Below are 25,939 nucleotides of genomic sequence, written 5' to 3'. Positions count from 1 at the left end.
GCAATCTACCAAATTTGGAAGAAATAGAGAATCTGAACAGACCAATGAAAAATATGGACATAGAAGCAAATAAATAGAAATATTTACAAAAGGAAAAACTCACGACAGATGGCTTAGCACCTTTTTTTTTAATTGAACAATTTCTCAACATTATCAACATTTCCCACATTTCTTCAAAATTACACCATAATCACCTTTGTTTGGGGAACTAAAAAACAGGCTAGTTTCAACACTTAATGAGGAATTCCTTTAAGGCAATTAGGTTTGACCAGAGAGAAATCTGGTTGCTATTTCCAGGGCCCAGCTGAACAAACAGCACTTGAGTTGCACCTGGTGTCCAAGGAAGTTAACTACTCGACCCACCCTGGCCTACCACCCTAGATTTGGGCAGGAGGAATCATCTCCAGGTCTGCTAGCAGGGGGAATAAGTGCTCCTGGCCCTGATACAACCACTAAGAAGAATCATAAGTCCACAAGCCTTTCACCCTTTTTACCACCTGCCCAAATTTCCTACCTGTCGCTGTTCCCATTTTTAATTCTCCAGCCCTAGACAATCTGTTCTTGTTTCCTCAGCTTTAGCGTGCACGCTTCATTCCCCAGCTGTGGCGAGTGGATTAATGTGCTGCCCTTCACTTAGGATTTGATTAAGAAAATCAAATGAAAATCTCAGCAAAATTTTGCTGAGATTGGAGGGCATGAAGGTTCACTTGTAGAACCACAGGCAACAGATAAATCAGTAATGCTGATTCACTTGGGGCTGGGGAAGGAAGCTTGTGCTTTGTATCTGTCCCCAGTAGCTGAGGTCAGCAATAGCATGCTCTCTGTGCTAAATCAAAAGCATAGAAATCAGCATGGTTCTGAGAGCCCCTTTTCCCCAATTTGTCCTCTACTGAAACTCCTTGGTGAGAGTCTGAGCTCTCCTCTTAAACATCCCTAATGGTGCCTGCTAGGAAATGCTTTACATGGCCTGCCATTTCCATTGTGCAAAAGTAGCTCTTGGCTTCCTAGAGGTGACCCAGTAGGATTTTGGGGGTTTTGTTTCAGTGGCTAGGGGATAGCCGTTAGCAAAATGTAAGACATTTACATATAACACTGCTTGATCAGTTGCTGGTGGGACTGGGTAGAGGATATTCTTTTAAGAGGTTTTATAGACATTTTAATTTCTCCATGTGGAAAAACAATGTATGTATGCTATTCATATAGACGTAGACACAGTAATGAAAATCCAAAGTGAATTTTGAAATGCATGAATATATTTTAATGTCAACCAACTTTCAGAGAAAAAGAAGTTTACAAATTTAAGAGAAACAGCTGAAAATTTGTGTTTCAATAGGAATCACTTAAATAAATTATTCTCTTCTAAGACCAATTGCACTGTTTTCCAGAATCCTCCATCAGATGATTCTCCATGTTTACTTCTGATTATGCCCATTCTACCTGGGAAGGTTTCCCTGCTTCCTGCACTCATGGTCTTTGGATTAGGTGATATAAGGTCCATTGGTAGACTAAGTTCAAGATCAGAGTAGAACAATTAAAGCTAAGGGGTCCCATTTCCCTTTTGCCAACCTGCCCAAAATCTTCTTGTGCTTCCACTGCTTCTCCTTTTCAAAGACCTTCAGGGAAGGTCTTGCCATGAATCCTCAGGTCCTCACTCCCGGGACAAGCAGGTATGCCAGGGGTGCTACTTAAATCCCAGCTAAACGGCGAAGAGCTCTTGAACCTTCACCAACCCCCTTCAGAGACAATGGCACGCACAGTACTACCTCACTCATAGTAAGAGTCCATCCAAAGAGCTGCAGATTTCTTCAAGGACCTAGGGGAGAAGTATGAACAAGAATCAAGAGGTGAGCCTGTCTGAAGAAGTTGCTTCTCTATGGCCCATTGCTCCCCTTCCTGGCTCAGGGCATGCCATCTCTGGACATACATAATACATACCCTTATCTGCTGACCAGTGGAGAATATAAACACACTGAATTGTTTTTAGGAAGTGGGTTCACTTTTTCTTGATGAGTAACATTTAATTTTACCCTCATTTTAGTCTGTTCTAAGCCTGTGTACCTCTGTGCCAGCCCATCTTATATTTTCTACTTATCTACCTTTCAAATTAGGAAGACAGTTTTGTAGACTCAGCAGTGAAGAGGACAGATGTGGTTCCATCCACGTGGAATTCCTGAACTGGCTTGGTAGCCATGTTTTAGGTAAGTCATCACCCAGTAGGCTTAAATCAAGCACACAGCAAGATTTAGGAATGGATTTAGTCTTGGACACCAGTGAAGGGCAAGAGTTAGAGGCGAGCCTTGTGGAATGACTGGGCATTAACACAGGGAAAGAAGGGCAGCTGGCAATGTGAAAGAATGCTCTCCTCAGGAGTGCCAAGGTGGGAAGATTTGCAGCAAACAAAGGTCAGCCAGCTGCCAGAGCAAAGAGCAGGAAGAGGGCATGGAGAGGGCCTGAAGCTGGGCACTAGACAGCAAGCAGGTGAGAGGAGGCTTAGTCTGGAAGGTTCTTTAAGATACCTTGTAACCCAATTTTAAAAGCAAGTTATTATACCCAGGCCACTGACTGTTCATCTGCTGAGCACAGTCCAGTACTCCATGAGGAACTGGATGTGAGTGACTGAGAGTGAATGTGGGTTTTCAGTTCGTGCTACCCTCACCTGCGTGGCCAGGCACTAACTCTGTGCACAGCTGCACTGCTGGGGCCTTGGGGGTGTCTGCGTCTGTAGCAATGTGCCAGAAAATTCATGAAGCTCTCTCACCATGTTTTTTCTCAAGTGTGGGGGAAGCTATATGGGACGGGATGTACAAAGCCAAAGGGAACATAACATTTGAATCAAGAAGCTTCACATACACAGGACAGTGGACATTTTCAATGAGAGTGCCTGGAATGCAGGAGGTGAATAGTATTTGCCCTGTATGCTGGGCTTGAGGGGGATATTTTATTAAATAAGTGTTTGAAGAATGATTGGCTAACCAGTGGCAGTCCAGGGCCTCACTGTGAGAGGATGCAGGAGCTGTGAGCCAGGAGAAGCTGGGCCCTTACCTGACGATATCTCCAAACGCCGTCAGCATGGGCTTGTTCACATACTGCAGCTCGTGCTTGTCACACAGGGACCTGACCAGTGGAGCCACTTTGTGGTAATTATGGCGCGGCATTGTGGGGAAAAGACTAAGGAAAAAGAGGGGGGATGAGGGGTTACACTTAAAGGAAAGCCAAAGGGGATTTCTTCCCTGAATTACCAACTACTATGTTTTAGCAATGCGTATCCAACCTTCACCTGCCCAGTCCTTCTGGGAAGCTCAAACTCTCCTCAAAACACTCTCATGTCACATCGTGTCACCTCTGGAATTCACATGGGAGGGGAAAACTTAAGAAATGCTAATAGGATAAATATTAGCTGCATCATATATTTTTGTTTTGTTGTATTTTTACCAACTTCAAAAGAAAGTATGAATTATCTATAATTTTGAATTACCCAGCTGATCTGGAGATAAATTTCTGCTTCCCTCTGCCTCTGTTTTTCTTTCTTTTTAGCAGTCTAGCTCCTGTCTCATGAATAGCTGAGTGTGCACTAAGGACTAGGCCTAGTGTATGTGGGCTAAAGTTCTAAGTGAGCAATAAAAAGTGAAAAGACATCAGTCTTAGCTGAAATTTTCCGCTAATCAGCCACTTGACTTCCCAGTATTGTAACCAATTCTTTGACAAAAAGTACTGAGAGTTTAAAGACTAATTTAAGAGAAGAGGTAACAAAATCCTATGAACAAATTTGAGACGATTTTCTTTTCATAAGTCTCCCAGGTACGGCTTAAGTTAAGAAAATGTGGAAAGTGCTTCCCCTGAGTGTTCTTTGAGTAATATTGTTTCTCTCTTTTATGGCCTGTGTACCTAACTGACTCATTGGTTAATGCACTGTCAGATTCCATTGGCAAATTATATAAGAGAACAGATCTCACTGTGGATTATTTTGTAACAGTGGTAGAGATTTAATCTAAACTATAATTAAATTTTAACACAACTTGGTTAATCAATAATGTGACTTTTCTTGGGTTTTACCAACAAACCAAATGGACAGGAAAAGAAGTCAGCAAATTCTAAGGTTTTTTGTATCTGAAACTAAGTTATTGGTACTTTTTCTAGAATTTTACTTCATTTCCTAACAATTGTTATATTTTCTTCTTTTCCCTGTGCCTTCCTTTGTAACTTGTGCTAATAGAAAAGTAGTAGCTGTTAAAGATCCCTCATTGCTTTTTCCCTCTGAGATTCTGAGCCAAAGTACTATACTGTGGACTGTATTTGGAGCTGTCAACCATGAGAGTCCCTCCCCATTACAGCCCATTTGTGTGACTCACTGGTGCTCAATTTGGAAGTTCAGGTGCCCGGTAAACCAGTCATTGAAAAAAGACTGCTCAATATTACAGGTAGCCAAGACCTGCAATGGAAAAGCTTTCGTCAGATATCAGTGAATCCCAGTGTCAGACCAAGGAAATCATTATTTATCTTTTCACTGTGTCAATCATCAGCATGTTTATTGAGTACCCATTTTGTGTGAAGAACCTACTAGGAATATTGTGAACAGTCTCAGGTCTCAGTAAGTTTAACACTTAAATATGTGGCAAGGTATTTTACTAAGAGTTATATACAAAACAATAGCTACAATAGAGGGTGCAAAACTTGAGGGAGAAATTCACTATTGACTCTTTAATACAGATGACGGCAGTGTTCTGAATGAAGACATTGGTGGAGGATTATGGGATCAGAAAGCCATGGTGGAGGTTGTAGAGGTTAAGTACCATCTCCAGAGTGGTCTGAAGAACTTCAGAATGAGGAATAAGGTATTCAAGGGTCCTAACCAAGGGTTCTGTGTGGAGAAGCACATTACAGTACAAATAGTGTCCTCAGTAATCTCGTCTTACATTTTTTGCATTTAGAAAAATTACCTGGAGAGGAGGTACATAGGTTTCTCTAGACCCAAAGACTAAGAATCCATACAAATGACATTTCATTTATTGTCTTTTTATGATTTAATTTTTGCTGGGGTGGCTGCCATTTTGAATGTCAATCCATGATTGTTCTATCATAGTGCTACTTAATGTGTAGTTCAGGAAATTTTGAAATAGCCCAAAGATATTTAATGGGCTATTCAAGGTCAAAATAATTTCATTAGATTTCTAACACATTATTTTCCTTCTTCAGTCTCATGTTTTCATGCTTAAAAGGTGGAGTTTCCAAGAGACTAAACATAAGATGGTTTTGTCTCTCTGAAGTTAATATGTATTAGCTCTGTTCTTATTATTTAAAAATTAATATATAAAGATTTAAAAATTCATCATCTTAAATTTCATATATAGATTTAAAATCTATATAATTTATATAAACAAAAGTTCTTTGAGTTTTCTATAACTTTTAAAAATCTAAAGTATTTTTTTTTTGCTTTTATTTATTGTAAATAACATGAAGGTTATTTGAATGACCAGGACTCTGGCAGGTAGATGGAGGGATTTTTCTAATTTCTTAGACTAGCTACAAACACAATATGGCATTATATTATTTTAATTAAATTTATTAATATAACTTCATGCCAGCATCATTACAATGTAAGGAAAACGGAAAAAGAACACTAAGTGATTCACTATCACAGACCTTTCAGGAATTTTGCAACAAGACAAGGTGAAATATTAATAAGTCCCTTCTATAATAAAATTACAAGGCAGAAACACAAGTAGGAAAGTATTATATCATAAATTGCATACAATGTGCTCATGTCTTTAGTCTGCATAGAATGAAACAAGAAAAAATGTGTAAGTATTCAGAACAATATGGGCACTAACAAGCAAATCACAGAAAAAGAAAGAGAAAAAGGCAACAAATATTTGAAAAAAAAAAACAAAAAAACATCCTACACTTCCAATGTGGACTTGCCCCTCTGCCAAATACAGAAGCACCTAACTATATAAGACAAATACTATTGGATGTTAAAAACCATATACACTAGAACACAACTATAATAAGAGACTTTAACACCCCACTGTCACAAAGCAATAGATCAATTAGACAAAGAGCAAAGAAATAACAGAACTGAATCATACCTGCAAGTGAATGGACTTAGTAGATGTTTTCAGAGTGTTCCACCCAACCACATCAGAATATACATTCTTCTCAGATGTATATGGGACATTCTCCAAAATAGACCATATATTAAACCATAAAGCATTATCAACTAAATGCAAAGGGTGTGAAATTATCCCATGCACAATATCTGATCATAGCGCACTAAAATTGGAAATCAATGGCAAAAAACACCTGCAAAACCAGCCTAAATATATAGAAATTTAATAACAGCCCTCTGAATAACCAGGGAGTTACAGATAAAATTAAAGAAGAAATAAAACAATAACTACAGTACAATGAAAATGCAGAAACAACATACTATAACCTATGGGATGCAATGAAAGTGGTCCCAAGAGGGAAATATTTGCAATAGTCCCATCAAGAAAATGGAATGAACACAAATAAATAACCTGATGTTACATCTCAGCTTCAAGAAAAGGAAGAGCAAGTTAAACTCAAAGCTCATAGATGAGAGGAAATTGTAAAGATTAGAGCAGAAGTTAATGTAGTTGAAAGAAAAAAAAAGAATTAGTGAATCAAAGAGATGGTTTTTTTGAGAGAATAAAGAAAATTGATAAACTCTTGGCCAACTTATCAAGAAAAAGAAAGAAAAAAATTCACACAATAAGAACTGAAAAGAAGAAAATTACTACAGATCCCATGGAAACTGAAAAGATCATGAGCACCTTCTTGGAAAATCTCTGCTCACATAAGGTAGAAAATACAGAGGAAATGGACAAATTTCTAGGAACATATGAACTACCAAAGCTCAATAAAGAAGATATAACAATTTTAAATAACCCAATATCAGCTACTAAATTAGAAAATATGATTTAAAACTTACCAACAGTGAAAAGCCAAGATCCTGATGGATTCATGGCTGAATTCTATAAGAAATTTAGAGAATATTTAGCACCAATACTCCTTAAACTCTTCAGTGAAATGGAAAGAGTAACAGTCCTCCCTAGATCATTCTTGAAGGCAAATATCACTCTGATAACAAAACCGGAGAAAGACCCAACAAAAAGGAGAACTATAGACCAAGCTCACTAATGAACATTGATGCAAAGGTTCTCAATAAACAATTGGCAAATAGAATGCAGCAAATCAAGAAGATTATTCAACACAACCAAGTGGGATTTATTCCAGGAATGCAGGGATGATTCAAATTATGCAAATCAATAAATGTAATACACCACATCAACCGAGTCAAAAATAAAAATCACATGGTCATCTCAATAGATGCAGAAAAAGCTTTTGATAAAGTCCAACACCATTTCATGATCGTACACACCTCAATCTCATAAAGACCATCCATGACAAACCAACAGCTAACACTGTACTAAATGGACAAAAACTGAAAGCCTTCACTCTAAAATCAGGAACAAGACAAGGATGTCCACTATCATCACTCCTATTCAATATAGTTCTGGAAATATCAACCAGAGCAATCAGACAAAAGGGAGAAATAAAAAGAATAAACATAGGAAAAAAAGAAATTAAATTATCATCATTTTCCGACGAGTGATACTCTACATAGAAGACCCCAAAAACTCCATTTAAAACTACTAGAGGTAATAAATTCAGCAGCTTGGCTGGATACAAATCAACACTCAAAAATCACTAGCATTGTTGTACACAAACAAATACCTCTATGAGAGAGAAATTGTAGAAATATCGCCTTTTACAATAGCATCTAAAAAATGAAATACTTAAGAATCATCCTAACCAAGAATATAAAAGACCTATATGCTGAAAATTATACTACTCTAAAAAATGGTATTAAAGATGATGTTAGAAAATGGAAGGCTATTCCTTGCTCCCGGATAGGAAGAACCAACATTGTGAAAATGGCCGTACTCCCCAAACTGTTATACAGACTCAACGCAATTCCAATCAAAATACCATTAATATACCTTACAGATCTAGAGAGAATATTCCTAAAATTCATCTAGAAACAGAAGAAACCTAGAATAGCAAAGGCAAAGGCAATTCTGGGCAACAAAGGCAAGGCAGGAGGAATCTCAATTCCTGACTTGAAACTATACTACAAAGCCTACTATTTATTACTACTACAGTAATAAATCAGCATGGTACTGTCAAAGAAATAGACCTGAGGATCAGTGGAACACATTAGAAGATGCGAACACTATTACAAAGATACTCAGACACTTTATATTTGACAAAGAGGCTAAACATTTTCACTGGAAAAAAGATAGCCTTTTTAATAAATGGTGTGGGAAAAACTGGCTCTCCACATGACAAAGACTGAAATTGGATCCATTCCTATCACCATACAGTAAACTAAAGTCAAAATGGATCAGGGATCTAAATATTAAATCAGAAACACTAAATCTAGTGGACGACAAAGTAGCTAAAAATCTTGGAGATATAGGAGTGGGGAGAGAATTCATAAAAAAAGCAAACTGCACAGGAAATACTTCATAAAATCAACAACTCATATTACTAAAAATTTTTTTCACTTCAAAAGAAATCACCAACAAAGTGAAAAGAAGATCCACCGAATTAGAAAGAATTTTAGCTAACAACCCCTCAGACAGAGGAGTTATATGCAGAACATATAAAGAATTAAAAAGCATCAAGCTCCCCAAATTCAAAGACCCTCTCCAAAAATTGGCATCATAGATGAACACACAGTTCTCAGATAAAGATATACAAATGGCAAATAAATATATGAAGACATGTTCACCATCACTGGTCATTTGAAAACACAAATTAAAAAGGCAGTGAGATTTCACTTCACCCCAGAAAGAATGGCTGCTTTCAAGAAAATAACTGACAACAAATGTTGGCAAGGATGCAGGGGCAAAAAGCAATGCTTCTCCACTGTTGGTAGGGGTGCATACTGGTGCAACCACTGTGGAAATGAATATGGAGATTTCTCAAAATACTCGGATTGGAAGTTCCATACAATCTAGCTTTTAAATGATATATGTACACCAATGTTCATAGCAGCAAAATTTATAATAGCTAAATCTTGGAAACAATAAAAATGCCCATCAACTGCAGAGTGGATGAAAAAAAAGGTGATATTTTTAATACAGTGGAATACTATTAAGGTATAAAATGATGATCTTGAAGCTTTTACAGGTAAATGGAGGCAACTTGAGAATATCCTCTTTACAAGATTCACATTAGTAAATATCACCTTGTTTCTCTAGTTTAAAAAAACAATGGGAACTGACAGAATAATGGGATACAAAAAGTATCATAGATATTGTAAAAGTGAAAGGAAAAAAAAGTACTTAAAGTGTATAACAGTATATATATATTGTATAAGATAGATGAACATATTACTAAATTTATGTTAGATCATTAAACAGAAGAGTTTGCACTGTGAATGTCTGAGTGCCTAGCCACTTTTTATGCATTGATTTTGTACTTTTAACACCTATTATTAAGAAGACAATATGTAATGTATCAATTAGATTTTATGACGTTAATTTTTTAATTCCGTATCACTCTATTTTTTCTATTTTGTTTTTTCTTTAATTTTCTTACCTCTCTTTGTTTAAATAAAAAAAATCCTAACACAGATTAAGTTAATGATAAGTGAAAACTAAATGATAAAAGAAGCAGTTTGTAGTGAAATTCTGAGTGAAGTATCCCTCTGTGTCCTACAGGGAGTTCTTGGGCTTTGGTACCAGCTTGGAGAAGGAGCAGGATGAAAACTTGGCCTTAGGAGAAGGGGTGTGTGCATAGATCATAGCTTTGTTAAGCAATCATGGCGTGGTTGGTGAGCATGGTCCCTCACTGCAATGCACTGCCTAAGTAATGAAAGGAGATCCTTATAGGCATAAAATTCATTCTGTAGTTTAAGATCTCAGATTCCCTCAAAAGGCTCTGTAGCATGAGAGATCAGAGGAGGGATCAACTCTTTTCTGTGATGTGCCAGATAGTAAATATTTTAATATTTTAACTTAGAAGTGTTCTGTTTTCCTACTGTAGTATGTAAGCACACAGATAATATGCAAATGAATGAACATGGCTGTGTCCCAATAAAACTTTATTTACACAAACAAGCAGTGGGCCAGATTTGGCTCCTGAATTGTAGACAACTGTTCTTAGTTTAGAAGAAAGTCTCTATAACCAAACCACCTGGGTATAAGCCTGCTTATGTTACCGGTTAGTTGTGTGACCTTGTATAAGTTACTGGACCTTTCCACATCTCAATTTTATCATCTTGTAAAATGAGAAAATGCACAGTTCATACAGCCAAAGTGTTCGTACGGAACAGTATTTACAGGCTCTGGAGAGCGTTCTAAAAAGCTGAGCTATTCTTGTGTGAGGTGACCAGTTGCTAAGTCAGCCTAGTGTGAAGGGCTCCCCCTGAGGATTTCTACCCTTACCTGAGTGCTCAGCCAGTCTCGGTTCTCCTCTCTGCTTATCTTCATTGGGACATGGCTCATCTGGGTAACATATGCAACCCATGGACTTTCGAGAAACCTTTTGGGGAACAAAAAAGCCAGAAGCATTGATTCTGGAGGGAGTTACAGCTTCATTTGCTGTGCTTGCATAACCTCAGGCAGAACTGGCCAAAAATTGAAGGTAACAAAAGAAGTTCCATGATTTCAGTGACTAGGAGGCCTTTCCTGTACTACTTCTTCGAATGTCTTTAGGTCTAGAATTGACACACAGTTAGCACTGGCTCGGTCTTGTTTCCTAACTCATGGGAGCAGTACCTGTGAAGATTTCTGTAGCTCTAATGCCAGAAAAAAAAGAAAACATCGGGTACTCCAAGGACACAAGCAAAATGGTTGACAGTCTGTGTCATGGCATCAGGTAGAGCTGCGTTCAAGTTCTATCTTAGCACCTGCCTTAATCCTCATTGTTCTATCATGCTAGCTGGGTGATTGCATGTGTCTAAGCTTCAGTTCCCTTAGCAGCAACCTCAAGATGATACTCTCTCTATTGTTGGACTGTTAGACTGGATTATATCAAGTGAGATAATACCTGTAAAAGGCTTTAACAGAGTCTGATGTAGAGAAGTTGTCATTATCTTTATAATTACTGGGCGTTTATAACACTGATCAACAAAACAAGGAATAAAAATTTGGAAAGGCGAAGAGGGCCATTTAGGCAAAATGATGGCTTAGAGTCATTTTGATTTGGGGGCAAAAAAACTCTATAGTTCTAAAGTAACCTTTCAAATCTGTCCTATCATGACTATTGGTGTGTGTGATGGTGTCTACCCAAAATAAAAACGTAGAGTTAGAGCCAAAATGTAATGCTGCTTTTGGGAATAAAGCAAGTTAAAAAATTAGTTTGGATAAGTTCTCTTTGCAATTAGCTTGTCTTGTTCAACTACTTCAGCTATTATTGTTATTATTTGTATTTGTATTCCTTAACTACCTCAGCTACAGGCACTGGCCATGGTGTCATAATCCTTGGCTCATCACACACAGCCCTGATCAGGAAGCTAAGAGGACCATCTGAGTAATGAAAGTAAAATCATATTCTTACTTGACCATGTATATGAGCAACATGGTTCCAAAAATTCCATAGAAAGGTCCAAAAGTGATGAAATGTCGAATGTAAAAGCGGCTGACGAATGCAATGTCCTTCAAGAAAAAGCAAGTGAAAGTTAGATGCCCTGAACATTTCATTTCCTCTTCACTGGGCTGGAGCCCCTTCATGTGTGGTCTCAGTCTTAGATCCTGTTAGTCCAGGAAGCCACCTCTGGTGAGCACCAAGGTGTTTACATCCCCTCCTCCATCCAGTCTAGTTTCTACCATGAGTCAGTACTCACCACCCAGACCTTTTGAAGGTACATTGCTTGCAGGGACTTCCAATTGAAATACACAGGCACGATCAAGAGAAGCCCAACTGAAAAAGAATAACAACAGCAAGGTAAAGAAATGAGCAGAAGAGGACCAAATGCTTGCCTGTCTTCCCAACAGCTGTTTCTTTCACACACACACACACACACACACACACACACACACACACACACACACATACACACACACACACAGCCTGAGCAAAGAGTGGAGTGAAGATCACTGACTACACCCTGATTCCACCAGGTTTTCCACATCCAAGAGGCTGAAAGAGGCACTTGATCAGCAGCTCCTGGTTCAAGTTCCTTCACAGCAGCTAGGAAACACTGAAGATCTGTGTCATTTTTAATGTCATCAGGCACACAAAGAGAACATGAAGGTCCTTTGGCTTTGGACTGCGGCCATCACTTTAACTTAGCTCTAGCTAGGGTCTTCTGAGCTCTCTTCTTAACTAGGCCTTGACCTTGGCCTATGAAAACTGCAGACTCCCAACACATCATTTAGAAACTTGAACCAACACTAGCACAGATTCCGTGTTCAAGGTCATGTCTCTGGGATGACACGAACCCCTTTCAAGTTACCTTTCATGGTCTATGCTTCTCAAAGAATGTATCATTTGTTCCAGCCTTAACTTGAGTATAGGTGGCTGATGCCCATTTACTTAGCTCATTCGTTTGAATAATACACAGTTGTAAAGTCTTTCTGTCTCCCTTTGAGATTTATCTTCCACCAGCCAAGGTCCTAGGAGTCCTTCCTTTGAAATGCTATCCTCAAGAAGGATAAGCCCCATCTGAGCCTATGGTCCATATGGGATAATCAGCAGATACTGGCCCAGACTAGTCACATTGGCTAATGCCCCACCCCATATTTCAGTGTCTTTCAGCTTTATTCTTTAGCATGCCCAAGCATTTCAAAGCCTGTCTCTCACTTTTGTTTCAGACAGCTAATCTCAATTCATGTTGAAGTATCTCTCCCCTGCTGCAAAAGTCTGAATAAAATCTCGCTTCATGCCCTTAACATTTTGCCAGCTTTGATTCTCTGGGACTGTGTGAATTATACCTTATTTGTCCCCAAGGTGCTACACTGGCACTCACACTGAAAGGACATGGTGAAACAGCTCTTGGAGCAGTGGGCCTATGAGGTGGCCATTCTTCAGGAAATCTACCCCCATGCTCATTGCTCACACGCTACAGGCAGACTGTGTCACAACGGAGAGAGGAGGCAAAGACACAGTTTTTCACAAAAGTTCAGAACGATAAATGTTTTGTTGTGCAACTGCATATCTAGGTAGGTTTCAAAACAAAGCATGTTCCCATTCCTCTGTTGGGTTTTGCAAGAGAAGGATCAGAAGATCCGTGTGTAGGATGGGAAAAATGAATCCAGCTGTGGAAGAGGCAGTGCGAGCGGTGGTGCATCTCAAATCACACAGTGGCCATGCTCTTCGGTATGTCACAGGTGGTTGCCAGTGGACCACATGTGGGCAATTCATATCACCTGCAGGGTTCCCAGCCTCGGCCCTGCTGGGACTTGAGGCAGACAGTTCCTTTTCATGGACTCTCCTGTACAACCTACAGCACACAGCAGCATCTCCCCATTCTACCCAAAGGATGCCAGGACCACCCGTTGTCAGTGCATCGCTAGACATTGTCAAATGTCCTCGGTGGAGAAAACTGTTCCCAGCTGAGAATCACTGGCCTACACACACAGTTTGGTTCCTTCGCTCATTTTTGTTCATTTCCCAGGTGGGCAAGGGTGCTTTAGATGAGCAGATTTAAGAGTCTCTTGAACATTTCTTTGTGATTTTGGTGCAGGAGGGCCAAACTTCTTTACCTATGATATTCTTTCACTGGTAACAGAGTTGCTCAGTGAAGTTTCTTTGCTTCTAATCTGGCCCAACACATGCACATGTAGTGGTACATATTTATGTGCAGATCTCATGTACTGTAGATCTGTATGCAGGTTGTGGGAACAGCAAGGTTACTTCCACACAGAAGCTTAAAGAGTGCTGCTACACTGCTATACAGCACTACACTGCTATAGGTCTGCTACTGCAGCATGCTCTAAATGCGTCAGTGTTATTTCCCACCTCTTTTTCCTTTCTGCACAATGCCAGTATTCTTTTCTCTTCATAATGTTTAGCCTTTACAAAATGCGAGTACCAGATATAGGTCCTCTCATATGGCATTGTGTCTTCCCAACCCCATGGGTACCTCCTCCCTGCCTCCTGTCCTCCTTCCCTCCTTCCTTCTTTCCTTCTCCATCTGAAACCCAGAGGGAGGAGATACCTGTTAAAAATGTTGTTCTTTTCCACTTCTCCCATTCAGATTTTCATACAGGTGGGTCTGAGTGGTTTTCTCAGTGACAGTAAAAATGAGCTATTCTCTGCAGGAGAAGTCTAACTATGCCTCCTGGCTTGACAAGTGCATGCATTAGCGAATTAAACAATAGGGAAAGTGACCTGGGAGACTCACCTAAGTAGAAGTACAGGTGCTGCTTGTCATAGTCAATGTATTTGATTTTCTTCTTGCCATACTAAATGGAACAAGAATAAAAAATAAAGTAAGAGACAATACCACTGGTCATCACTCTGTGTGTGTGTGTGTGTGTGTGTGTGTGTGTGTGTGTGATCTCTATAGATACAACCATCTGATTAGTGTCCCTTGGCTGTCAAACCTGAGGAACCAGAAGAACCAGAACTGAAATGGGAACAAATATTTTGACATCTCTCGCTATAATTAAGTATACGCCATGCTGGTACAGATGGGTTTTACAATTTACTATGAGGATTTACAGCATTTTTAAAAAGCTCCTATGGGAATCACTTTGCATTCTGTCCTCCTTATCTGCAGTGGAAGGAAACTGAGCAGGAAAAACTGTGGCAGGTTTCCCAGCTCTGCGTCAGTGGTAGGAGCAGGATTCCACATGAAGCACAGCCACCTCTGTTTCATCCACTTTGTGCTGCTCTGGTTTGGATTTAAAATGTGCCCCCAAAGTCTCATGTTTTTGAGAACTCCTGGGGGTTCATGGGTCCTGGGGCACTCTGCCCATGAGTAGACTGATCCATTGACCAGTCTGTAGTTGGTGTGCTGTTAAGAGGTGAGGACGGGTTGTGGTGGTCACGGAAGTGACGCACATGCTGTGTCATCCCCGCTTCTTCCTTCTTTCTCTGGTTCCTCGCTGCTCTGAACTGAGCAACTTTTCTCCCTTGTATTTCCCACCATGGGTTTCCAGCTACAGGAATGTAATCACTTAGGAGTGGTCATGGGAGTACAATAATGACACGGCCTCTCCATCCTGTCCCATCTTTCCTCTTTTCTCCCTTCACAGCTCTAACACAATGACTAACACGTAGTGTTAGCATCACAGAACACTTACACGTAATACATAGAGGCTTTGATTGCATAGTAATATAATCATGTTCTCCTTACTACTGAGGAGGGCTCATTTCCTAGGATTTCACTTCTTTAATATGGCCAGTGCCCAGGGCACACAGACAGTAAATTCTTTGAGAGAGGACATAGAAATGATGGCTGCGTCTCTAACTCATAGTGATGGTGAGTGCTTATGCAACACAGGAATACATGCTCATTCATACTCAAATTATATTTTCCTGTATTTAATCTGTTTTACACTATCGGGAGTGTTGGGGTCCTGTTTCCCCTGTTCAGTATATTCCTTCCTATGTGCAGATGCTTTTCCTCTATGTGGACCATACAGGTGGCTATTCTTTCCCTTATTGTCACAAATAGAAAGCCACATGGTGATGAAGTAACAGTAGCCATTTTCAGCTGCTCCTCAAACTCCAAGTACATCAATAGTTAAGAAACCAGGAAAATGGACTACTGGAAAATGCCTGGGAATTAACAAACCGGGATGGGCTGATTGAGTGTGACCCAAAAGGAGCATATGAAATCTTGCTGGGTAGGAGCCTAGAATGTAGAAGATTTCATCAATGCTTGTTAAGAAATCGGTGTTTGAGGAAAGTACTAGTAAGGTTGTCAGGAAAGAGGGCAGAAGAGAAAAGTGCAGGACTCATCAAAAATGCTTTTGAAGTGAACGCACTCATTTTTAGAGCTTGAAAAAGTTTCAGTGATATCTTGAAGCATGGTTTAGAACTGTGGCAGGTAAGACTCCAAGGTCTTAGCGATGTGTCCCCAGGGCAGCTGCAGAAGCTGGAGGATAGTGACATCCACATCTTACAATTCTGGGGTGGACACACAAGTCCACAGACATCAGGATAGGCCAACATGTTTATGCAGCCCTTGTGAAAAGCAACTGATTTGGAATCACAGCCAACAACTTGAACACTCTATGTAAGCAGAAGACATGGTTACCTATTTCACAGGAGGCAGAGGATGTCTCCCAACGTTGGGAAAACTTATTTCCTCACAGTCACACAGATTTTTGCTGATGTACAAAATAGATTTAGGTTGTTGAACTGACAAAACTATTTCTTAACAATCAAATTTTTCTAGAAGACACCATCATTTCCCTACATATTGGACCCTTGAGTATGTTCCCTGGAGGAAAGATATTAGAGCTGTCCCATCTTTCCACTTTTCTCCCCTTCATGTCATATGAATAGAAACTAAAAATAATGCACTGTCTTCCCTAATGGGCTTAGCATCAGTTGAGATAGCTACATGTTTAGTGTTTAAGGTCTTGTGGTTACTGAATGTACTGATTACCTTGTCTTTGTGAGCATCTATCCAACATAACCTTGCTAGGTTTTGGAGAATCATGCCACCTTTGGTAACCTGGTTCTGTTTTCTAACATTTACTTTTGTTGCTTCAGGGATGGTTGTAAGCATTGAGCAGGGATTCAGCTGTCATTGGGGCTGCTCAATAAGAGCTACACTTGCTCCAGGAGGTTGACTAGACCTTTGGGGTCATAGAGTCATGATTCAGAGTCTGTATCCTGAACACAAAGACAAAAGGCAGTGCTCTCACACTGTGTGTAGCCAGAACTCTCATCGTTATCTTTCCAGGCAGGAAAGGAAGCCGTTCCAGGCATCACCCCCAGCAACTTGCATCAGGTGTCAGGTGGATAAGTGTACCTTGACAGGTTGGGATTCTCCAATCACAAACAGTGGACCTATGTCGATATCTGGGTCTTTGGGGTAGATGTTTGTTTTTACATGATGTTGGAAGTGACGGTGATTCCACCAGTATGAAGACAGACCCTAAATGGAAGAGAGGGTGATTAGATAAATGAATTCACACCCAAAATACTCATCACTGTCAGAGCTTTCTGTATGCCTCCTCAAAAGTCAAGATATTTGAGTTTCTTAACCCTGTCCCTTTGCTGGTCCTAAGAGTGTCTCTCTGGACAAGAGTTCTCACAGTTTATGTAGAAATAGCAACAGAGCTTCAGGCTAAAGCAACTTCTGATAATGAAAATATGAAAATATGAAAACTGGCTGGAAAGAACTGTTTTTCCACTCTTCTCTTACTTGATCATCATTTTAAAGCATTTTGGAGGTAGGGTGATCAGATAATATTATTTCTGTTTTACATAGAAAGACACTTCAGCTCCAAGATTTTAATTAGTTCTGGGGGAAATAGCCTCACATATCCTACTTCAATGAATATTTCTTTTTTTTATTTAAAGAAAAGGAAACAAAAGAATACATGGAGATTTTTAAAAAGGGTAGAAATAATACAAACTTACAGAAAAACAAACGGTAAGAAATTGCTGGTTGATAAGTTACACATTGTCATCTTAGAAATAGCTGTTCATGTTATAGAATTAAAGCATTTAGAATGACATTCATAAAGTGACACTACAAACCCGTCTGCTCTATGATCGAACAAGAGCTCAGTAATATGGTTATCAGTCCTACACATTTGTTTTACTTCTCAAAGAGGGTAAGATTAAACATATCAAAACAGAACATAGCAGTTAAAAAAACAATTTAAAGAAATACAGATTTCGTAGCAAGCCCACTGGAGATCTTCATTGTCTATCTAACTGTCTCTAGTTTCTTACATGAATATTTCAAAGAATCACGAATCTGAATGTGGAGTGATCTCCTGGTGGGGGAGAGCTTAGCTAAGATCATTGCAAGTCCCAGCATCAGTGTTCTCATATAAAATAAGTGAGTATTTATTCTATTTTAGCTGATGTTAAGCTTGGATCAACTCTGAGTAGTTTGTGGTGTTTTTTGGGGGGGTTTGTTTGTTTGTTTGTTTGTTTGTTTTTGACTCTCACTGAAAGTCTGAAGGTTTCAGTGGAGGAAGTGGTGTGGAGTGTATCAACTTGCTTCATAGGCTACATGTAGCATTGCTGTGGTGTGGTTTGAGCAACTCACCCACTTCCTTGAAGCTCAGTACCATCTCTAGGAAGTGGACTGTTACAACATTTATCTTCACAGTGCCTCGGGGAGATGTGAAAAGCTGTATGTAAGATGTCAGTCCGCTGAGATGTCTGCTTTACCCTCACATATGTTAATCATTTACAGAAAAGTAAGCAGATCCAGTCATTTCTTTATTGCATATTTGCCACCCTTTAATAACTACCTATACATGTCCTAGACCTGCACTGGCTAAGGCAGTAGCCACTAGTTGCAGGTGACTAATGGAATAGGCTGTAAGTGTGAACTGCATCCTAGATGTTGAAAATTCAGAATGAAAAGGGAAATTAAAACATGCTGTTATTAATTTTAAACCAAATGCATTTTGAAATAATAATACTTTGAATGTGTGGAGGATAATAGTGTTAGCTTTTAAATATAATTGGTAGAAAACAAAATGACCCATCATACGAACATGGCTAGTGTTTCACTTCTGCTGAAGGGTGCTGCTCTGGGTGCCATGTGTCTGCGGTGGGAGGGAATAAGTATGTTCTAAGGTTGACATGTTAGCACTGCCTTTTCATAGCCCCAGATATCCTGCTTCAATTGATATTGAAGTCATCCATCCTCCACCCCTCCCCGATCACATAGGGCAGAATTCTCCTCTCACCTCTAAGATGACTGAACATTCTTACAGTACAACCTCTTCCATCAGCTCTAATCTCTCTCGCAGTCACATGCTTGAATGGGAAGCCACTTTCCAAATAACTCCCTCTTGGATGCCTCAAGATATCTCAGTCCTCAGATTGGACTCATCAATTTCCGTTCCTCCCTTGGCACCCATTGTCCCTGTACCTCTCCCACCACATTGCATCTGACTCTTCTCACTTAGCACTGAACATTAACTTACTTGTTTACACATTTGAAGTACATCCCATGTGTCAAATACTAAGCTAAGCATTTGTGCTATAAAGACAGACATGATGAAGTGGGATTCTCACACTTGGGAACATATAATCTAATGGGAACAGTGGAGAATTAAACAAGAACTGTGTAATAAGTGAGTATACTTTTAAATTAAAAACTGACATTTTGGTGTCTTCTACCAGCTGACCATACTTTTAGCAAATGTGTATTGGCGATAATTGGAGATACCATAGTCAATTCTCAAAGTAAGCACAGGCGTGCTCTAAACAACTGGACCCAGCTTCAGCTGGGCTCCTTCTCTAAGACAAGGAGGTGGGAGAGGATACTTCATAGTCAAGCAAGGGTTATCATCTGTGGACTGTCTGACCACTCATGCTCTGTGCAGCAATGACCATCAGCTGTTTTCAGGCCAGTCAGCTCCCTTCTTGGTGCAGAAGGAAGAGCACAGACTTTAGACTAAAGTCAAGCTGAACTTTATCCCTCTGGGTCAGGCCACCCACACCGCAGGAGTGTGATGTGTGTGGTTCCTCACCTGTGAGGCTACCGAGATGGCAGGAAGCCACAGACTCCCCGCTGCCTGTCCTCTGCCACCAAATGTTTCAGAGAGGCCTTAGTCTCAGATACTCTGCTCCATTATCCTGATAGCACTTTTAATTTATGTCGTTTTCAAAATTTCAAAACTGGAGGACAGGGATGGTGCTTAAAAAATATGCCATAGGAAATTTATTTTGAGTTTAGTTTAGTTCAAGTGTGTCTTAGCTGAGGTTTGGGCTAAAATAGTTTTGAATTTCAAGCATCTTTGGATTTTATAATATTTGCATAACAAAGTGAGTTGTCATGGTGTTAAAAAGTCTAAATATGTAATTGAATTATGTTTCATGTGCAATCTATCCACACAGCAGAGGTTAATTTTACTTATTTTAAATAATTCTTTTGAATGAAACAAAGTCTCACAGTGTGGAATTTTCCACTTGTGGATTTGTATTGATTCTCAAAACCTGGAGGATTTTGGAACAAGTAGGATTTCGGATTTTCAAAATTCCAAAATGTTTTGTTTCAGCCAGGCTTTTTCATCATACCTACATTGCAACTAGAGTCTACTGATCTTTTAGACTAGAGTCTACTTATCTTTTAATAGCTAGCAACTGAAAATCTCAAAGATGCTCACTCACTAGTATCTGTGCCTTTGATGGGGGAGGGGAAGTACTAAGTCAGGGTTTGAAATTTTAAGTAGTGTTGCCTGTGAAAGTCTCTGTGTTGCTGCTTCTGACTTGGTCAGCCCCTCCTGCCTGCTCCCTCCCTGCCACAGGTGATTTTCTCCTCTGTATATTCCTTTTGCTCTTGAGTCATGGACTCCAACTGCTAAAGGTCAGAGGACTCTGGCTTTGCTTTAAGAGCCATCTCACAATTTCTAGTTTTATTCAGAAGTCATGCAGTTATTTAGACTGATTTCAGCTAGAGCAAAACTGTTTCTGGGCACTCTAGAGAGATAAGAGTCCTGTTGAGATTTAGGCTCAGGGGAAAGAAAGCGCTCAGGTGGGGCTTACTGGAAATATGCCACACATTGGCACCAGATGGACAGCCAGGGACATGTAGGGCGGATGACACCTTCCCTGCTACTCCTCAGCACAGGAGACTGCCTCTGCTTTCCCTGTGGAATACTCCAGAGCCCAGAACCCTCTCATTTGTCCAGGATGGGCGGGCAGAGAGGTGGGTGAATATGTAAACATGGAAGGTCTGATAGGAACTTGTCACATGAAGTTCCAGTTTATTATTCATTCAACCATTTTGAGGGGCAAAACTATCTCCAGCAGGAATCTAGAGCCACTGCTGTGCCATTTAATCTAATTTCAGCTCTGTCTGCTCAATGGAAAAGATGACAGCAAGAGTAAGTGACTCATTATGTCTTGCAAGTCAGCAATGCTTGTGATTTATGCTCTGCTTCCATCTCCTTAACACCAGCACAGTCTTCCTAATGATTCTTGACCCTCCTTTTAATGAGGGAAAGGCTGTGCACAATATTCACCCACCGTGGCTGACAACTGCTAACTGTTTCCAGGCACCATGTGACACACGGCACATAAGGTTGCTTACAGGTACCCTTAGCACCAACCCCACAGGCAGCAGCCCCTCATCAGCCTTCACCCACAGCTGAAGAAGCTGGGGTTCAAACACCCTGTGGAGCTTGCTCAAAGTGGCCCAGCTGGTGAGTGGCTGGGATCCTATGGAAGGGCTCAGCCCAGCCTGCCATTAGCTTTGCCCTCCAGGTTTCTTTTTCACAATCTGATACCCAGATTCCATGAGAAAGGGACTGAATCACAGCATCAGTGATGGATTTGGAGACTGGTGTTTGTCTGAATGCCTCACAGTTGTAGCCACGATGGAGCCTGTACTGTTTAACATGGAGTTGTGAGCTGTCTGTCAGCAGTTTGCAGGCAGCAGCCTCAGTAGTTAACCCCTTTAAAGATCCATTGCTGCTGAAACAGGGTGTGCTGTGCCGCCCTCCCTACGAAATCACATGAGCCTGAAGGGATGGTTCCCAAAGTGGCACTTAGCAGGCTCTGGGCTAATGGCAGATCCAGCCATCTTCCCTGTCTGTCGTTTGTCACCTATGGTTTTGGCTGACCTAGCTGCTATCCAGGCTCCTGCCTTCTCCTCACCCTCTCATTAGGGAGCCACTTCCAAGCTGCTTTAGACTTGGGAACCAAATAACCAGTTCTTCTCTGTGTCTGTTCTTAGTAATAGACAGGCCCTCTGCGTTAAGGAATAAGGAAGGAACTCTGAGACAGTACAGTGCCATCCGTGAACCTTGAACAGAAAGATTTGCTTAAGTGCCCAATCATGCATCCTAGAAAACCATAGAAAGGTAGACACTTTGCTGGATTCCCACTGTCACTGATGGTAACACTTACAGGCAGCAGTAAAGCACAGTTTGCCCGAGACTACACAGGGAGCCATGTCAGAGCCAGGCCTCAAAGCTCTTCCTGACATCTTGTACCTCGCCTGGCTCATTCCTTCCTCCACCCAGACATGCAGTCAGCACACGCTGTGGAGAGGGCCTAGCACATGCCAGGAGCCCTCCCCGGAGCTACACAGATAGTCACCTACCACTTGGAGTGCTGAAGAAGAGATTCAGACCAGCTGCCACCATCCAGAAGTCTGGGGCTTGTGGCTTTCTGTTACTTAGATGCCACTGGCCTCCCCTGACTGTCACTTCTCCTGATTTTTACCTGTTATCCTGCATCTGATTCTTTAATTCTTCCAAACCTAATCTTGCTGACTGGACTTCCCCGCCAGAAAGCACATCTCCTCTCCAATGTTCCCCCTTAGGATTTTACAGGGCACCTCTTCACGCTTAAAATAAGATGCACATTTTTTTCCATGAGGTGGTTCCGTAGGGAACTAGGGCTTCCAGGAATTGTACCACAAAGTCTATCAGAGCAATGAAAAATGGAAGAGCTTTTAAATAAGAATAAACATTTTCCTCATTAAAATTTAAAATTCTGATTCACTGCGTACTTTGTGATGTCCTTTGACATATTGGTACACACACTTACCATCCTTACTGCCTTTGCATTTATCTATGGGGTATTGTAAACACAGTTTACTAATTAGACACCCCTGCCTCAGGAAGTGACAGTGAGCACTTCCTCGCTCCCTGACATCCCTTACCTTCATGTGGCATAGGAGAAACTTGTGCATCAGACGGTTCCATCTGGACTTCTTAAACACGGAAAGGTGTCCTACGTCATGCTGCAAAAATAGGGACTGAGCCTAGGAGAAACAAAGTTGCTGAGATGCAGGAAGTCAAGGAAACGCCCCCTAGCTCTGCGATGGATCTGAGCCAGAAGGACAGCTCCACAAGGCCTGTCGCATCCCTCTTGCCTCCCTCACTTTGGACAGGTGGCTGTCCCAACCCAGAATGTGCTCCTGGCCTCTGCCTATTTCTTCCAGTGTGAACTGCAAAATCCACAGACTTTGGAGTCAGGCAGCTTTAGCATCTCCACCACTTCTAACTGCACAATTCTGAAGAGTGCTCAGCAGCCCAAACCCTGAGTTACTTACTTGACTGATGCGAGGAATAGCACTGACTCCTGAGGCTGTCAAGCAGTTTACAGTGCAAGGTGCACAACCCATGCTGAGCATCAAATGCATGTTTTTTTCCCCCTTTCCAATTTATAAATTTGCCTCCCAAAGAATAAAGCAAATTGGTTTTTCAAGAAAAAAATAACCATAAAAATTCTGGAATGTAGAAACATTTGTTTGAATTCTCTACAAAACCTTCCCCAATTGTTGTGATGAGAATGAAATGTCCCTTTCTGTTCCCACAACAGCATATGCTTTTCCAGCCTGTCCCAGTTGCCCTCTTCTGCCTCACAGGGTGCTCAGCTGAGTGATGGTCTCTCTTCCTAGGCGGCTCCATTCTCATTCCCTGGGTGCATGTGAGGCTCCCTCCGACCACCGTGCAGCCTCATGCTTGTAGGCAGCCGCGGTGAGAGCCCTACTTGATCCAATAAGGATTCATCCAGTGCCCTGCTAAGTGTCAGTTAGCATCTGTCATTTACAAAGGGACACATGTGCTTCTATTCTCGTGTACTGAGGTGCAGCCTTCTGTGTCCTTGAAGAACTTATAGTTTAATTCCCCAATAAATCTTGGAAGGTTAACAAAATGGATAGTATGCAGCTGAGGACAGAATGTTACTACATGAAATTGCAGGAGTAAACCAGGGTAAAGGGAAGCAACTGCCATTAGTGAAACCCTGCAGCCATGTCAGGCACAGTGCTAGGTATAGTATGTGTAGTCTTCTTCAGAATAATTCCATATTCATGGGTATCTTTAGTTCAGAGATGAAAGACCTAAAGCTCAGATAAGGTTAGTAACCTGGGGTCTATTCCCAGGCATCTTGCTGCTGCTAACTCCTATCTAAAGAGAGAAGAAACATCACCCAGCCTTTCCCTGGGGCCATAACCTGGTTTAAAGTAGTTGTTTACCTGTGAAACTGAGAGAAAAAAGGAAACCAAGATCAGTCCAGCCAACAGTCCAGCCATTGCCAAAGTGACACAGGAGGAGGCAGGCCAGGACTTCTAAAATCAAGATCTGTGCAATGTTGGAGGAAGAAGAACTGCAGGCGGGCGTCAAACATGTTCATAGCCTCCAGCATGCTGCGAAGCTCTTGAAAGTCTTCCACCAGCTGTGGCTGCAAAGCGAACAGTGCCGGCAGGTAGGAGACAGGGGACATGGTGAAGCCAGTAAGAAAATTTAATCAATATCATTTCATGAGCACAAGCAGATTTAGCTGTCCAGAATTTAAAACAAAAACAAAACAAAAAAAAAAAAAAAAAACAACTAAAAAATCAAATGAAGTCTGTGAAAAAAGGTGGTGATTGTTTGGTTTTGCTTTGTTTTGTTTTATTGAGAAAGATTAGTAGAGAGTTGTGAACTCTTCTCGAACTGCTCAGGAGCTCTCAGAGGAACAGTGGTTTTGGGGGCAGAAGGATGATTTGGGAGATGCCTAAGCTCAACAACTACCTTTCAGAATGTCAGTATGATCCTGGTGCAGGATGAGCTCCAGTTATGTGTAGGGCGGGGGACTTGGTGGTCTAAATGGATCTGGGTCACATAGTCACCTGTGCACAGTGTGTTGCTAGCCCTTCATTGTTGAACATGTCCAGGGGACCATTTCAGAGACTGGAGAGCATAAAGCAACGTAGTCCCCTTCAAGTAGCTCTAAGAATCTGCTTCATTGAGAGTTTCTCGGTGGACTGCAAAAAACAATGAGCACAGCTGGTATTAACGCTGATCAGGCAGTGAAAAAACAAAACAAAACAATCCAAACAAAATGAAACCCCAGGGTCGTACAATTGGAAGAAAAGAGAAAAACTGCGAATAAAAATGTTATGAAAAAATGCCAGGAGCCAAATTTCACATTTAAGGTTTTGCTGATGCAATTTCAAAAGAAGCCACTGGTCACCAAGAGTTTGGATTGGCTTTTCTCTCCAATTCTGGTTGATCTGGGAATTCTGGTGGCATATGATTTGAATGACGGTTTGATGTTAATCAGTCATCTCTAGGGTTGCTGCCAGCCTGGCCATTTTTTCCAACCCACTGAATACATAGGAGTGGAAGATCACTGGGGTCCAGCAGACAGAGTGGCTTAAATAATCGGCAGGGCAGTGACTGATGCCAGACTGACACCCACGCCTCCTCACACCGCTTCACACTCACACCCAGGTTTCCCTGGACAGCACCCTGAATGTTGTAGGTGTAAAAGAAAACTAGCTGTAGATGTTTATCCTTGGAGACTGACACTGTGTTAAGTAACAGTGTTCACACAGTGCTCCAGCTTTAGTTGGAGTTTCCTGAAGAATGCTTCTAGAAAAATTGATTGACCTTTGTAGCATTTTTTTTTTCTTTTTAGCGTAGGGCGACCTTCCCCCAAATGACAGGGACATAGCTATAGGCTTTAAATTACTACCACAACCAATAATTTCATGATAATGTATAAATTTTATTGAGCTTTTAGTATGTTTAAATACTCAAAGTGATTTTATTGCTTCTTTCTTTATATCACCCTCTCAGTAACTCTTACGGATTGGTGCTAGTGTTGTTCTTTCCATGGAGAGAAACTGAGGCACAGAGAGGTGAAGGAACTGGTCAAAACTACAGTTTTAGTGCTTCAGGGCTATAGGATGATTTCCGGTCATCCACTTCTGGGATCAGGTTCCTGGACAGAGCAATGTGCCCATCCACAGTTGCTTGGGTGACCCCAGGGCTACAGAACAAGCAAGTGTGTTAGCCTCAGACCTGGA

General features: G+C 40.9%; 1 pseudogene; it reads right to left on the bottom strand.

Moving 5' to 3' along the window:
* Positions 1 to 1,764: 1,764 nt before the first annotated feature.
* LOC100720855 (fatty acid desaturase 2-like protein FADS2B) overlaps positions 1,765 to 25,939 on the bottom strand; it is a 45,431-nt pseudogene continuing 21,256 nt past the window's right edge.

Source organism: Cavia porcellus, unplaced genomic scaffold, assembly GCF_034190915.1.
Source record: "Cavia porcellus strain 051 isolate PalLab524CR breed Dunkin Hartley unplaced genomic scaffold, mCavPor4.1 scaffold_17, whole genome shotgun sequence".
NCBI lineage: Eukaryota > Metazoa > Chordata > Mammalia > Rodentia > Caviidae > Cavia > Cavia porcellus.
Note: the sequence above shows the minus strand (reverse complement) of the source record. Positions and strands in the feature narration are given on the sequence as shown.